This window comes from Lolium perenne, chromosome 1, assembly GCF_019359855.2.
Source record: "Lolium perenne isolate Kyuss_39 chromosome 1, Kyuss_2.0, whole genome shotgun sequence".
NCBI lineage: Eukaryota > Viridiplantae > Streptophyta > Magnoliopsida > Poales > Poaceae > Lolium > Lolium perenne.
Window position 1 is genome coordinate 125,250,226 of NC_067244.2, and position 13,530 is coordinate 125,263,755.

The window sequence follows — 13,530 nt, forward strand, 5'->3', positions numbered from 1 at the left end:
TCTTGAAGATGAAGATGAAGTGAGCCCTCAAGTCACTTCAAGACATCAACATGTTTGTATTAGATTGCAATAAGAAGAAATTGATGAAGGATATCAAGTGTCAAGTATGTCTTGAAGATGAAGATGAAGTGAGCCCTCAAGTTACTTCAAGACATCAACATGATGAAGAATGAAGAAATGAAGTGCTAGTTCAAGATGAGCCATCTCGAAGAGATCCTTTGATTGACTCTTGCCATCCATATGGTGATCATGGATATGTGAAGATGCGCTGAAGAAGAAGCTCTCCCATGGTGGATTATGGGGGAGCAATCCACAAGACTTCGTCAGGCAAGCACAATCAAGAAAAGCATTCCATCTTGTTGCGGTCAAGACCGTCTGAATGTTCTAGGACGTCGCCTAGAGGGGGGGGGGTGAATAGGCGGTGTGGCAAGTTTTAGCCTTTTCCAATTTTAGCGCAACGGAAGGTAAAGGTGATAGCTTTAGCAATAGAGATGTTCCTACAATGATACTAGGACAAGTGCAACAAGAAAAGGAATCAACAAGATAGTAAGAGTAAGGTGCGAGATAACTGGAGGACGCGGAGGTGAGGCGAGGTTTGTTTACCGCAGTTCCTTCCACAATAGGAAGTACGTCTGCGTTGAGGAGGTGCTAGTCTCACACAAGAGACTAGACGGCCACACCACGAAGGAATGCCTCACCTTCTTCCTCGAGAGAGCTCCACGGAGGTGCTCTCCCTCTTCCACTAAGGCACTGGTCGAGGCGGTGATTCCTTCACAAGGTTGGGGCGAGCTCCACACACAAGGATGCTCCCAACACCCTATGGAGCTAGTACATCACCAAGCTAGCTTCCATAGGTGCACATCTCCAATGTCCCACAATAGGAACTCATCCAATGCTCCACCAAAGGAACCCTTCCAATGCTCCACCAAAGGAACCCTTCCAATGCCCCACCAAGGAACCCTTCCAATGCCCCACCAAACCCTTCCAATGCTCCACAAGAGGAACCCTACCACCAAGATCCACTAAGGAAGAACACACACACCCTACGAGATCGAAACCCCGGAGAGAGCACAACAGATGCACCTAATGCAATGGCTAAGAACACCACTAGGATGCCCAAGTTCTTCTCTCCCAAATTCCAACAAAGCTAGAAGAAGCTATTGGGGGAATAAGGGAGGAAGAACAAAGTGAGAAGAAACACCAAGAAACTCCAAGATCTAGATCTAGCAAGATCCTCTCACTTAGAGAAGGATTCAATTGGTGAAGCTCTAGATCTAGATCTCCTCTCTCCTTTCCCCCAAAAATATGCAACAAATAGTGGGGGATCAAGAGGAGTAAGAAAGAACCCAAGGTCAACAATGGAGGAGAGAGAGTGGAGGTGCAGGGTTGGTTGGGTCGGAGGTGGAAGAGAGATATATATAGGGGACCCAGAAATATAGCTGTTGGGCTGAGAAAAACGGTCAGATCCGCGCCCAAAGCGGTACTACCGCTTGTCGGAGCGGTACTACCGCTCGCGCGCGATCTGCGCAGAAAACAGCTGGAAAACGCCCCAAACCGGTAGTACCGCTCTGCGGAGCGGTACTACCGCTTGTGCCAAATCTGAGAAATTGAAACGCAAATAAGAGAGAGAAGCAGAGGCAGTAGCAGGCGGCAGCATGCATGCGTGTGTGTGTGTGTGCGCGGTGGCAGTAGGCGGCAGAGACAGCGAGCAGGCAGCAGCGCGCGTGGGGCCAGGCAGCTCTCCCGCGCGGGACTGCCCAGATCGTGGGCAGGAGCGGCACAGGCCACAATGCGGTCAACGCATCGATTCTCCATGCGGGAGATCAAGCGAGACAGCAGCGAGGCAGCGACAACATCGCGGTGGGCCAGCGCGGCAGCAGGCAGGCAGCGCTGGCAGCCACGCATGGGGCGGCCCAGCAAGGGGCCGGCGGCCCACTGCGGGCAGAGGTGGAGGCTGGCTGCAGGAAAGGAGCTGGGCCGGAGGAGGGTGCGGCCCAAGTGCGGAAGGAGAGGTGGAGGCTGGAAAAAGGAAAAATAAAAATAAAAAACAGGCCGGCAGTACCGGGCCAGGTACCGGGCCGGTACCGTAGCTGGGCTACGGTACTACCGGGCCGGTACCGGCCTGGTACCGCTTCCAGTCCAGTAAGTAAAAACCGCGCGAGCGGTACTTTGGCCGGTACCGCCCACGGTAGTACCACCCGGCCCAAAACTGTTTTTTCTTTTTCTTTTTCAAATATGATGCAATGTAAAAACCATAACTTGAGCTAGGAAACTCGGAATGACATGAAATCAATTTCGTTGGAAAGAGGGCGACAAGAGCTACATATTTACAAGGTGAAATCATGCAACGGAGTGAGTGATGATTTTCTCATGGTCATAGAGGTGTAACCTCTCAATATGGTATATCGGGAAAATCATCACTCTCGCATATGCAACATGCGATGCAACCGAATCCGTTTCATGCATAAGAACCAAGAAGAACCAAGAACACGATGCAATGCATGCAAGGTTTGAGCTCTCCCCGGTGATATGACCCACTATCCTATCGAGCACAAACCTAGTCCTTGCACGTTCTTCTCGAGTCGGCAAGCTCCGCCTCCATACTCTTCATGATTGTACATGCCACCATCTTCCTTCAACATACACGCCACCGTCTTCTTCCATCTTGTACGCACACCATCGTCTTCATTCATCTTCAACGCCGTCTTCTCTCTTCATCTTCTACGCCGTCTTCTCTCTTCAACACCATCTTCACCATTGTACTCCGTCTTCTCCATCTTACAACCTTGAGTCCAACACATAGCTATGGACTTGACCTAAGATCAATTCTCAATGCAACCGTTAGTCCATAGGGATTGTCATCAATTACCAAAACCACACATGGGGTAAAGGACATGTTCTTACAATCTCCCCCATTTTGGTAATTGATGATAATCTCTTTGAGAGGGTTTAGATATGGAATTTAGCGAACAACCCAAGTTGAATATTTAGAACAAACTCCCCCATAATATATGCATGTGTGAATGAACTTGAATTTCATTGCATATACCGACAATTAAAGCCTAGCGGAGTATCCTCTAAATATTCAACCATGCGAAGCAACGAATGCAAGGCATGAAAGGCAAATGCTTAAGAACCAACAAAAGCAATTTCCTTAAACCCTCCAAACTTCTCCCCCATTGGCATCGATTGCCAAAATGGACGAAAGGTTTGGAAGGCCAATATAGTGAGCGTTCCTCCATAAGTTGTGCATTTCTCATAATTGTGAGTGAAATCAAATGCACATATTCAATGACGAATATTCGGAGGAAATCAAACTATATTGAGGATCAAAGATTGCAAGAGGATATGAAGGTGAGACACTATGAAGCAAGCAATCAATGAACCAACACTATGCTCTAAGTAATATGTGGAAGCTCGCCAAAGTTTGTGCACAAGATAAACAATTTGCATTGAAGAATAAGGTGCACAAGCATGGCATCATTACTCCCACAAGACCACTCAAAGCATGTGCCAAAAACAACTATGAGTGCTTGAAGATGTAAATAGTATAAAACGAGCACTCATAGCCACAATCTTTGTGGAGTCATCAACAAGTCAAATAAGAATAAAGGAATAGACTCCAACAAAGAGGGATATCAAAAGATATGCACCATCTCTTATGTATATAAGTTTCTCTAAGTGGACAACATCACGAAGACATTTGTCCACAAAGAAACATGCACACACAAGATAGGTACAAGAGAGATAGAGCAAGATATCCAAAACAAGCATGCTCAAGGACTTATCTCATTTTAAAATCTAAACCAAATATAAGAAATGAGATAACCCACTCCCAAAGAAAGCAAGGTTCTAAATAAACCAAACCCTCAACACTTTTCATGATGGCACAAAAGTACCGAATAGAAAAGGTTTGTCTTCCAAGGTCAAATTCTTGAAACAAGGGAGTGTTCTAGTAAACATAGGAGAGCTCCCCCAAAATTAGTGCACCATTTAGAATTTTGCATTTGAATACAAAATGCACAAATGTGGGATTTGCTCAATCATGTTTGTCAAAACACCAACAAGGTTCAAGAGAAATAAGGAGATCCAAAAGAAGCAAGGAAGACAAATGAGAGTCTAACCCACAAGGACAAATTCTTGGCAAGAAATGAAGCAAATGAGCACATGAGCCAAGTGTGAGGATGATCCAGAACAATACTACACAATTTATTACCAATTGTCAAAGGACAAGAGGTGTATAGGAAATATCCATATGGTAGTTTGTGAGTATGTCCAAGATCATCTTTACAACTAAGAAAGCAAATGGCAAAGTGAGATTGGTTTGAGCACACATGTCACATAGGAACAAGATAATCTATAATATCGACTCTATGTGACACAACCTCAAATGTTCACATTTTCTAGGTTTGTAAAAAGCACGAGGCACAATACTCCCCCATAATGTGATAAAGACATTTTTCGTGCAAGAGGCAAATAAGAACCAAGTGAGATAATTAATGGACATTATAGAATTTTAATTCATCACGTCACACATTTTAGGATTGTGAAATGCACGAAGCATATCACCCCCAAAATGGGATAGTCCATTAATTTCTCACATGAGCCAACAACTAAAATATGAACAAGATGCAATAGGCTCAACAAGGAACAATTGTACATGATGTGCCACCCAACATATAAGAAGCAAGATAAGCAATTAGGAAGCACAACATACACAATCACATGCAAGGTACAAAACCAACACATGCAAAAAGGGGAGCGAGTAACTTTCAATGAATGGAGTTGAGGACTCGTTACCGCAAGGAGGTGCATGGGTAAAGGATAAGAGGAATACAACTTGACTTGAGGAAGTGAGAATGATGAAGATCCCCTAAGTCTTCATGAGCTAGTCAAGCCTCCATGCCCTCCACTTGGACCTATTGATCAAGTTTTGGCTTGTTGGTCCCCAACTAAGTTGGGTCCTAAGAAGTTAGTCACAATAGGCTTGGCAACCCAAATGGTTCTTTTTGCGAAACCACTTTGAGTGCCAACATATTTGGCAAACACATCGCCAACCTTATCCTTATGTAGAGAGTAAGCACCATGGATCAAGATAGGGTTGGATGAGTTACCACTAGTGCAAGAGGAGGAGATGTGGCCCTTCTCACGGCATATGTAGCATCTTCTTCTCCTCCCCTTCTTCTCACTTGATTTCTCTGCAACGGGAGCCTTGGCTTGATCCTTCTCGGGTAGCGGCCCTTCTTCAAGTTGAGGTAGACCTGACCATGAGCTCCATCTTGAGGCCGCTTCCCTTGTTTCTTCACGCCAAGTGGCTTCTTCTTCAAGGGGCACAATCTAACATGATGCCCTTCAATCTTGGACTTGAAGCACACAATCTTGGCGGGGTCCTTCACATGCCCTTGGCCCTTCTTCCGCTTGTGCGAGGTGGACTTGTTCTTGTTGTTGGAGTTGAATCCAAGTCCACTCTTGTCATTGGGGAATTGCTTCCCTTCATGACCCTTTACCAAGTCCTTCTTCAAAGAAATGACTTGGGCCTCGAGCTCTTCGATTTCCCCTACATGGTTAGTAACAACACAAGTACTAGGGAAGTGGAAGCTTTATTGTTAGAGCAACAAGGCAAGGTATGTAATTCGCCACAAGATATAGCAATAGCATGGGTGGGTGAATTACTAGCACTAGCACAAGGAATTGTAGAACAAGGCATAGAAGGTAGTTCACCACAAGATAAGTCAATAGCATGAGTGGGTGAACTAAAAGCACTAGCACATGGCAAAATAGCATTTTGAGAGGTAGTGCTAGTACTCACATGAGGCTCACAAGATTTTACCTTTGACATGATAGCCTCATGGGCTAACTTTAGCAAATTATGAGAGGCTAGAAGAACATCATGGGAGCTAGAAAGCTTTCCATAGTTTTCTTCCAGTTTCTCATAATTGCTTGTTAGCAAAGCAAGTTGAGCCCTTAGCTCAACATTCTCCTTCAAGATGGAGGCTTCACAAGAGATAGAGTTAGTAGCACAAGCATTATCAATAATGGCACAAGGAGAATGCAACTTAGCAAGCTCTATTAGGTTGAGAGCTTTAAATTGCTCATGTGACTCGGTGAGTTTGATGAGCTCACTCTCAATAGCCCTAGAGCTACCTTTGAGAAGCTCAAAATCCTCAAGGAGTTTATCACGAGCACTTTCTATCTCACCATTTTTAGTTCGAAGATCTTGTGCCACCTCTAAAGCATTATCACTAGATTCCCTTTCCATAAGTATCCTTATGGCAAAGTTCTCTTCAAGAGTTTCTTTGGTGGCTTTTTGTTTTTTAAGAGCTTTACTAAGAGTCGCAATCTTGTTTTCATACTCGCGCTCATGCTCTTCCATTTTCTCAATACGTTTTGTGCTCGCAATGGCAAGATAAAAGATTTTCATGAAGCTAGAGCGAGCAAGTTTCTTCTTAGGAAGAGCATGATAAACCGACTCTCCCAACTTGTTTAAGGAAGCAACATTAAGTCCTTCCATATCATCATCCTCATCATCACTAGATAGATAGGGTTCCAAGGAAGGAGATACCTTAGAAGCCTTAGCCATAAGGCAAGTGTAGGAACCGTGCGATGATGAAGAAGATGAACTCCTTGAAGCTCCATCCAAGATCTTGTCTTGGCCCATAGTATCTTCGGTTTCCTCTACATTGTTAGTCACACAAGTACTAGAGGAAAGCAAAGTATCTTCATTATGGCAACAAGACAGGAGAAGCATATCATCATGGGATGAAGATATGCAAGGACTATCAACACTAGCATGTAAATCATTTATAGTGCTACAAGTGTTAAAGTCCAAAGATGAGACATTGCAATGGGATAGAGATGAAGAATCATCAAGAGAGCGCTCACCATCAACAATGCAATGTTCATCACCACTCACCATATCATTACCTTGTGTCTTACCACACGTTGGTGAAGTGGAAGGAGCGTGATCATCCTCAATGGTCTTGGATCCACCATATGCATCTCTAAGCTTTGTCCAAACCTCATGAGCACTCCGGAAAGGTGCAATGGAGGAAATCACTACATGACTCACAACACGGCAAAGGACTTTAGTAGCTTGAGCATCTAGATAAGAGTTTTTCTTCTCCTCAAAAGTTGGATTTTGTGGATCCTTAGGAGGAGAAAAACCCATATCAAGAATTCGCTCCACATGTGGGTGCATGTCCCTAAAATAATCAAGCATGTAGAATTTCCAAGCATCATAATTAGTGCCATCAAATGTATAGGAAGAAATGTGCACTAATCCTCTAGCCGACGTCATACTCTCTAGGCGGTGAAGCCCAACAAGATAAGAGAGCCCTAGCTCTGGTACCAATTGAATGTTCTAGGACGTCGCCTAGAGGGGGGGGGGGGGGTGAATAGGAGGTGTGGCAAGTTTTAGCCTTTTCCAATTTTAGCGCAACGGAAGGTAAAGGTGACAGCTTTAGCAATAGAGATGTTCCTACAATGATACTAGGACAAGTGCAACAAGTAAAGGAATCAACAAGATAGTAAGAGTAAGGTGCGAGATAACCGAAGGACGCGGATGACATAGGCATCCCCAATGGGCCTGCCGAAGATGGTACCCGGGGTTTACTGGAGGCCCACGACTCGATGAATATGAAAGATTCGGAAGCCCAAACTAGTATTAAGGAAAGCTAGAGTTGTATTAGGAGAGAACACTTGTAAATATTATGGGAGGAGTTGGAAACCTTCCCGAACTCTGTAACTTGTACATCAAGAATCCCTCGACTCCACCTCCTATATAAAGGGGGAGTCGAGGGACAAAGAAGGCATCGATTCATTGTCCCACAAACCCTAGTTTTCATATCGTCGAGTACTTTTCGGCTGAAACCTTCGAGATCTACTTGCCCTCTACTTCTAACTAAACCCTAGTCTACAACCCGTAGGCATTGACAAGTTAATACCTTGTCAATTGGTGCCGTCTGTGGGAAGTAGAGGCGTCAAGGATCTGATCTCGATGGCACGTTCAAGATCGTCGACTTTGTCAACAGCAAGCAACGCGATGGATCGAGGTAAACAGATCGCAACTGGACCTGTCGATTTTGTTCCTCACCCGCCCTCCCGTTTGGATGCATATGCGTATCTGGAGGAGCCTATGGAGATGACGTTCGAAAGGTTCCACTTTCGCGTCGAGAAGGAGGGAGCGTATCGTCTCGAAATTCCGATCTCATCGGGATTATCGGCGGTCGATTCCGATTCTTCTAACTCAACATCATCAATCGAGTCAGGCGAAGAGGAGACTTCATCGCCACGCTTCATCAGCACCAGGGCAAGCGAAAAGCTCGCCAAGATCTTCAGCGACATGTCCTTCGAGTCGTCTGCGGACTCAGATATAAGCAACGACTCGAATAGCTTCGACAACTTCAACTTCATCGACCAATCCACTACCATCGGCAAGGTCTTCACCAATCTTTATGATGGTGTCACCAAACCCAACATGGTTCAGTGTCCAAAATATCATCAGATTTATGCAATCGGGGATCCGAGTCTCCCACAAGAGGAGACGTCAGAGAACTTCGACGAGGCAGGAAATCCGTATGTCGATCCTGCAGATCTCATGAGAGGTCTAGGATCAAAATATATTGGACCAGGGACACGAGAGATGGTGCGATTTCCACAAGAAGTGTGGGATCGAGTCGCAAGAGCCATTAATGGTACAGAGCCAATGACTGTAACGGCGACACCTGAGGAGTTACAAGCATATCAATATAGGCTTGCACGTACCAGGCGGGAGCTCGAGAAGCAGAAAATCGCGTTGGACAGAAGGCAGGAGGCAGCCTCTGCATCAAGCAGGCGAAGGGCGGAGTTAAGTCGACAATCAGGAACTTCGGGAGATAGCCATAGAGAAGCTCGAAATAGAGCAAGATCAAGGCTGCAAAACATACCTGAGGGAGAAAGAGAGCACTTGGTTCAAAACCTCGACATGTCTTTTATGTCGATAGACACGAGAGGAAACATTATCCCCAAAATACCGGAAGATGGGTATATGGCGACACAAGCCTTCATCCTCGCGTCTAGGCCACCTCCTGGAGATCCAAGGGAAGCATTATACAACATGGCCATGGCAGGTGTTGGGGCCATGGGAACAGCGTTTGCATCAACACCTCCCGAAGGTTCAGCAAGGCAAAATAGTCCACGACCTGCGGCAGCAGCAACAATTCCCGAAAGAACAGGTGGAGCAAGAGACACAGCAGCGCAAGCAAGGGTGGACAGAGCACGACAAAATAGAAGGGAACATCGGCACTCCCCAGAGTTAGATGAAGAGGATATGTGCGGGCTACCGTGCTTTACAAGGAGGGTCCGAAAAACTCGAGTTCCTGCGGGGTTCAAGTTGCCCGATAACTTCAAAAAATTCGACGGCCTGCAAGATCCAGAGGATTGGCTAATCGATTATCTCGAGACGGTAAAATTAACAGGAGGAACCAGAGCAACAGCCATGCAGAGCATCCAAGTACATCTGAGTGGAGCTGCGCGATCTTGGATAAAGAAGCTTCCTCCAGGTTCTATCGACAGCTGGGATAGCTTTGAGGATGTGTTCGTCATGAATTTCCGGTCTACTTGCAAAAAACCTGCATCACTAGAGGAGTTAAGAGCATGTCGACAAAAGCCAGATGAATCAATGAGAAAGTACATCCAAAGATGGAATATCATCAAAAACTCGGCAGAGAATATATCTGACGAGAGAGCAATAGATGCGTTTGTCGCAGGAATCCGACGAGGAGATTTTGTCGAGGACTTGGGGAGAACCAACCCAAAGACAGTATCTACGTTGATGGAGATAGGAAATAGATGGGCAGATGGAGAGGATGCTGTTCATAACAAACGGCATAGGTCGCCAGAGGAGGACCGTGGTCGAAATTATCAAAATAGACGCCGGTTTTCTCGGTAATATACAAACTACGATGCACCTGGCCAAATCTCGGCTGGGTTTCGAGCAAGCGCTGGAGGAAACAACAGAGATGATTATCAAAGGAGCAACGAGCAGCGAGGCGACAATAGAGATGATTCCCGAAACAACAGGCCAAATAATGGGCCTAGGTTCCAGAGACCTTTCGTGTCCCCTGAGGAGATGATGAACGGGCCGTGCCAGATGCACTTTTATCTCGAGAACAATGGAAAGAGACAGTCAGGACACTGATACGTCTCCGACGTATCGATAATTTCTTATGTTCCATGCCACATTATTGATGATATCTACATGTTTTATGCATACTTTATGTCATATTTATGCATTTTCTGGAACTAACCTATTAACAAGATGCCTAAGAGCCAATTGCTGTTTTCTGCTGTTTTTGGTTTCAGAAATCCTAGTAAGGAAATATTCTCGGAATTGGACGAAATCAACGCCCAGGGGCCTATTTTCACACGAAGCTTCCAGAAGACCGAAGAGTCAACGAAGTGGGGCCACGAGGTGGCTAGGAGGTAGGGCGGCGCGGCCCAGGTCTTGGCCGCGCCGGCCTGTCTCCTGGGCCCCTCGCGACGCCCCTTGACATGCCCTTCCGCCTACAAATAGCCTTCATCGCGAAACCCCCAGTACCGAGAGCCACGATACGGAAAACCTTCCAGAGATGCCGCCGCCGCCAATCCCATCTCGGGGGATTCAGGAGATCGCCTCCGGCACCCTGCCGGAGAGGGGATTCATCTCCCGGAGGACTCTACACCACCATGGTCGCCTCCGGAGTGATGAGTGAGTAGTCTACCCCTGGACTATGGGTCCATAGCAGTAGCTAGATGGTTGTCTTCTCCTCATTGTGCTTAATTGTCGGATCTTGTGAGCTGCCGAACATGATCAAGATCATCTATCTGTAATGCTATATGTTGTGTTTGTTGGGATCCGATGAATAGAGAATACCATGTTATGTTGATTATCAATTTATATCTATGTGTTGTTTATGATCTTGCATGCTCTCCGTTATTAGTAGAGGCTCTGGCCAAGTTTTTTCTAGTAACTCCAAGAGGGGGTATTTATACTCGATAGTGGGTTCATGTCTCCGTGAATCTGGGGGAGTGACAGAAACCTCTAAGGTTATGGATGTACTGTTGCCACTAGGGATAAAACATTGATGCTATGTCCGAGGATGTAGTTATTGATTACATTACACACCATACTTAATGCAATTGTCTGTTGTTAGCAACTTAATACTGGAAGGGGTTCGGATGATAACCTGAAGGTGGACTTTTTAGGCATAGATGCATGCTGGATAGCGGTCTATGTACTTTGTCGTAATGCCCAATTAAATCTCACAATACTCATCATAATATGTATGTGCATGGTCATGCCCTCTTTATTTGTCAATTGCCCAACTGTAATTTGTTCACCCAACATGCTATTTATCTTATGGGAGAGACACCACTAGTGAACTGTGGACCCCGGTCCAATTCTCTATACTGAAATACAATCTACTGCAATTGTTCTACTGTTTTCTGCAAACAATCATCATCCACACTATACATCTAATCCTTTGTTACAGCAAGCCGGTGAGATTGACAACCTCACTGTTTCGTTGGGGCAAAGTACTTGGTTTGTGTTGTGCAGGTTCCACGTTGGCGCCGGAATCCCTGGTGTTGCGCCGCACTACATCTCGCCGCCATCAACCTTCAACGTGCTTCTTGGCTCCTACTGGTTCGATAAACCTTGGTTTCATGCGAGGAAAACTTGCCGCTGTACGCATCACACCTTCCTCTTGGGGTTCCCAACGGACGCGTGCTGTACGCGTATCAAGCTCTTTTTCTGGCGCCGTTGCCGAGGAGATCAAGACACGCTGCAAGGGGAGTCTCCACATCGCAATCTCTTTACTTTGTTTTTGTCTTGCTTTACTTTATTTACTACTTTGTTTGCTGCACTAAATCAAAATACAAAAAAATTAGTTGCTAGTTTTACTTTATTTACTGTCTTGCACTCTATATCAAAAACACAAAAAAAATTAGTTACTTGCATTTACTTTACTTATTTCATTATGTTTCCTTTTAATTTTACCGTAAAAGACATGCCGGTCGGACGTGGGTCTATAATTGGGAGAAATAATATAGAAGAATTTTTCAATCATGTTAGTACCGTTGAAGATTTTGAAGATAGACACTTGGTAGAACTTGCTCCTACTTATGAAATTGCTGCTGCTGCTTTAGTTCGCATGTTGGAAACTAAATTTGTTAATCTCAATCCTATAATCCAACAAATGTTTCTTATACTCGGTGATATGGAAGAAGGGGAAAATAAATATTTTGTTTTAGAAACCCTTCTTAGAGAATTTGGTGGTATAGCAAGAGAGGCTAGAATGGTCTTTATTAAATATAAGATGCTTGGTTCTTATACCAATTTTGTTAGTCTCCTTGAAAAGATGGACATGGAGAGAGTAAGGTACACTAATAATATTAATGATGGTGGGGAGATCAAAGCACCAATACCATGTAAGCTCCTAGCGATGAATGACGCACTAGAAAATAACTATGCTTGGCTTGTTCCTGAAAATTTGTTTGATGAGAGTAGCAAGCCCAAGACTAATGAAAAGGGAGCCGCTAAAACTTATGTATCCAATATACTATGCATGGTTGAGAAAACTCCACACCCCACTGTAGATACACCATCCTTCGATCATACTTGATACACACTTTCTGCGCCTAGCTGAAAGGCGTTAAAGAAAAGCGCTTATGGGAGACAACCCATGTTTTTACTACAGTACCTTTATTTTATATTTGAGTCTTGGAAGTTGTTACTACTGTAGCAACCTCTCCTTATCTTAGTTTTGTGCATTGTTGTGCCAAGTAAAGTCGTTGATAGTAAGGTTCATACTAGATTTGGATTACTGCGCAGAAACAGATTTCTTTGCTGTCACGAATCTGGGCAAAATTCTCTGTAGGTAACTCAGAAAATTATGCCAATTTACGTGAGTGATCCTCAGATATGTACACAACTTTCATTAAATTTGAGCATTTTCATTTGAGCAAGTCTGGTGCCTCAATAAAATTCGTCTTTACGAACTGTTCTGTTTTGACAGATTCTGCCTTTTATTTCGCATTGCCTGTTTTGATATGTACGATGGATTTTTCGATTCCATTGACTTTCAGTAGCTTTGTGCAATGTCCAGAAGTGTTAAGAATGATTATGTCACCTATGAACATGAATATTTTGATTGTGCACTAACTCTCTAATGAGTTGTTTTGAGTTTGGTGTGGAGGAAGTTTTCAAGGATCAAGAGAGGGAGATGATACAACATGATCAAGGAGAGTGAAAGCTCTAAGCTTGGGGATGCCCCGGTGGTTCACCCCTGAATATATCAAGAAGACTCAAGTGTCTAAGCTTGGGGATGCCCAAGGCATCCCCTTCTTCATCGACAACATTATCAGGTTCCTCCCCTGAAACTATATTTTTATTCCGTCACATCTTATGTGCTTTGCTTGGAGCGTCGGTTTGTTTTTGTTTTTGTTTTGTTTGAATAAAATGGATCCTAGCATTCATTGTGTGGGAGAGAGACACGCTCCGCTGTAGCATAT